This window comes from Haliaeetus albicilla, chromosome 2 (assembly GCF_947461875.1).
Source record: "Haliaeetus albicilla chromosome 2, bHalAlb1.1, whole genome shotgun sequence".
NCBI classification, from domain to species: domain Eukaryota; kingdom Metazoa; phylum Chordata; class Aves; order Accipitriformes; family Accipitridae; genus Haliaeetus; species Haliaeetus albicilla.
The window spans coordinates 62,618,858-62,622,788 of record NC_091484.1 but is presented as its reverse complement, the minus strand read 5'-3'; positions in this window follow the sequence as shown (position 1 = coordinate 62,622,788).

The window sequence follows — 3,931 nt, the reverse complement described above, 5'->3', positions numbered from 1 at the left end:
GAAGCGGCTGGCGATCGTAGAGCTTCCGGGTCGCCTCTCCCTTTCCCGCGCAGCCGCAGCCTCGCAACCAGGTCGCGTAGCAACCCCTGTTTTCCCGCGTTTCCCGACTACGCCGCGTGCGGGATCAAACCATCAGTTACAGGAGGAGGAGGGGGGTGAGGGGCAAACCATCCTTGCGGGCAGGCCCGTCTGCAGGGGGAGCCGGCGGCCGGGCCGGGGCAGAGCCGGGCAGGGCGGCGGGGGCCGCCGGCACAGAAAGCAGCGGGGCTGGCGGGAAGAGGAGGAGAAGGAGGAGGAGGAGGAGTGTGGCGCAGCCAGGCCCCCAGGATGCCCAGGGCGAGGAGCAGCGAGGGCCCCGCGGGGCGCCCGCCAGGCCTGTACCTGCCCGGCGGTCATCATCCCCGGGGAGCAGCCGGAGCCGGGCTCCTCTCACGAGTGCCGGGAAGGGCCGGTTCCTGACAAAGGGCGGCGGGTGACGAAGGCTGGCGGCGGGGCCTGCGGTCTGTCAGCTGAGCCGGCCGCGGAGGGCCAGCGGGGCGTCCACAGGGCGTGCTCGGGCCGTGCCTTCGTTCCGACACCTCTGCAGACGCAGGTGCTTTGAGCCCGAGGGCTTCCTCTGAACCCCCAAATACCGGGATGCCCGCTCAGACGGAGACTTCCAGCCAGCGGGGGGGGGTCGTTGGAAACAGGGCAGTGACAGCGTGCCCAGAGCAAGACGTGCCTGGGGAGCTGCCGCTGCAAGCACAGTGCAGTGTAGCTGCCCACTCCACAGAGTATCAGCGGCAGGATCACCATCAGCACAGCCACTGCACGTGCAACATATTTGCACGAATATGTGTCATTTATCACCACTCAGGATGCCTTCCTGAAGTACTGAAAATACCTTGCAGGGAGTTAGGAGCGTACCACAGGTAGAAAAAAAAAACTTCACAAATTAAAATGTGTATTGGTAACTTAAATACTGTTACTCAGTTCGCATCTAAATAAAGGCACAGGCATCTACATATGGCAGAACCTGCTCTTCGATATTCATCCTTTTTCTATGCCTTATGCTATTTTTCCTATGCGCTCTCCGATTATTTTGGGGTTTTATTAGCATTTTCTTTCTTTCACCTGACCACTGTTACTCACTGTTCTTCCTTTCCTCACTGAAAGTGCCACCCCACACCAACTTACACTGATTACACAGTGCTGCCTCCCCCTGCCTTCACGCACATCTCTTGTTTTCCACTAACACTCTCATGATCACAGTTGTGTGGCTCAGCTAGCTGATTTGGCAGAAACCTCACCCAAAACCAACAAAAAAACCTAAAAGGTGATGAACGTTTACATGGATCCACCCCATGAAGCAGTTTTCCACGCAGCTGTACAATGGCTCATGCTGCCTTGAGGGAAGGGAGAGAACACACAGGTTCTCTGTTAGATGAGCTTAGGCTGTAGCAGAATACACGCTGCCTGACGGTAGATTCACAACTGGCATAATCTGATGTCGGCATGTGATACCACCAAAAGGAGCAATCCCCCCTGCTCTCAGCTGGGCTTCTCTGCTGAAATCGCTGCCGACGAGACACAGCTAAACTAATGCTGCAGAGTTAAATGACAAATACAGCCAATGATAAATTGTATTTAATACCATTATAGAAAGCTAATTTAAAACATGTTTTCTACATTTGTGCTTTAAATTGCATCTATTGCTGGGATCTGTGGGATAGCAGCACTCCTTCACAAGTACAAGGAAGGCCTCCCTGTGCATTATCGGATTATAAGTGATGTATTTTAAAGCAAAACAAGAGCCTGATGAGACTAATCTACTGTGTTAATAGAGACCCATAGTTCTGCACTGACCTCCGTAGAAATAGCTCTTTGCTGGTGTAGAGACTGCAGCAGAACAATTAAGATCTGTGTGAATCAATTATGAACAGCAATGTATATGTGAAAGCAACTGTTCTGGTTTCAGCTGGGATAGAGTTAACTGTCTTCCTAGTAGCTGGTACAGTGCTGTGTATTGAGTTCAGTATGCGAAGAATGTTGATAACACTGATGTTTTCAGTTGTTGCTCAGTAGTGTTTAGACTAGAGTCAAGGATTTTTCAGCTTCTCATGCCCAGCCAGCGAGAAAGCTGGAGGGGGACAAGAAGTTGGCACAAGACACAGCCAGGACAGCTGACCCAAACTGGCCAAAGGGGTATTCCATACCATGGGACGCCACATCTAGTGTATAAACTGGGGGGAGTGGGGGCGGGGGGGATCGCCGCGCGGGGACTAGCTGGGTGTCAGTCGGCAGGTGGTGAGCAATTGCACTGTGCATCATTTGTACATTCCAATCCTTTCATTATTGCTGTTGTCATTTTATTAGTGTTATCATTATTAGTTTCTTTTTTTCTGTTCTATTAAACCATTCTTATCTCAACCCACAAGTTTTACTTCTTTTCCCAATTTTCTCCCCCATCCCACGGGGTAGGGGATGGGGTGAGTGAGCGGCTGCGTGGTGCTTAGTTGCTGGCTGGGGCTAAACCACGACAGCAACATCAAAGCAGTAAGGCAAGGGTTAAAAGACTGACCAAGAGCACAACTGAGAGCAGTAAAACTGGTAAACACTGAGGACCTTGCTGTGTAAACTGAGAGCAGAAGGCCCGCACTCTGATAAGGCGCTGTCACAGATGGATTTGTCAGAAGGCCTGCGCTCTGGGAACAGGAGGATGGCAACAAGGTCAGAGCACACTGTAAATGCCACACCTGTCCCTGCTGTCACAACAGGAAGGCGGAATGTAGCCATGGAGATATCCAAAATAAGGAAACAGAGAAAATGGGGAACAACCCTGCCTAAGATTAATGGAGGCTGAAGTCATCAAGAATTGGAGGGAAGCAAAATATCACATTATTCTAACTCCTGGTCATAAAAGACCTGCTCAGAAAGCAGTTTGTCATCACCAATCCAGAGGATGCCAAGACAGTAAGGGCTCAACAGCAATAGTAAGGGCTGGATAGGAAGCGTACTCTTACACAGAAGCCATCCTGGCTATAGCATTTGGACGCACATCTCTTGGAGCCTGTGAGTATGCAAGCATGAGAAAACGTGAGTGAAGCATATGAGAAAATGAGTCTCTGGGACCAAAATCAGTTGTGTCTTTCTAAATAAATACTACCTTCCAGTTCCTTAAGGTCTCACACCGAGTTCTGCTGAATTCCTACAGCTTCAAGCACCCCATTGAAATGAGACGACAGTCTACCTGGTCACAGCAAGAACAACCTACTGCCAAATTGGAAACCTAGACCGGGTAGTATTTAGCAGGATCGAAGCTTTGGCATTTTGTCACAATGAAACGCTCTTAGAAACCCAAACAAAACCAACCACAGAATGAATCCTGTAGAGTTTTTTTAATTGCTGGATACAACGAAGAGAACAACAAAATTTTTAGGGTCCTTCTGGCCAAGCTGGGAAGGCTGTAATGAGGCAATGCAGTAATGAGGCAATGCAGTTTAGGCAGAGATAGTGACAAGAGCCTACCAGAAACACTAGAGCAACACTCACAAGCCTCGAGGGCAACGTCGCAACCAATTTATTCAGCTCATCTCTGTCAACAATAAACACCTAACTCCTTCTGGTTGCGAGTAGAACTGAGCACGCTGCTCACCAGATACCACCGGGAGCAGCACCGTACGGGTGAGACCGGAGGACGGTCATCGCAGCAGCCACCACCATGCAGAGGCCTGGGCAAACGGCAGCCATGGTGTCTCTGAACGGCGGCGGGCGCGCCCCGGGGCGGGTACGTGAAGCGCCCCAGCGTTACCCTGAGGCGGGAGCGAGGGGGCTGCCCGCCGCAGGGCCCTCGGCGGCCGGCCGCACGGGAAGGCGGGGCTGCGAGGCACAGCTCACCGCCGCGCCGGCCGCCATTACAGGCACCTCCACAACGGCCGCCGCGCGGGCGCTC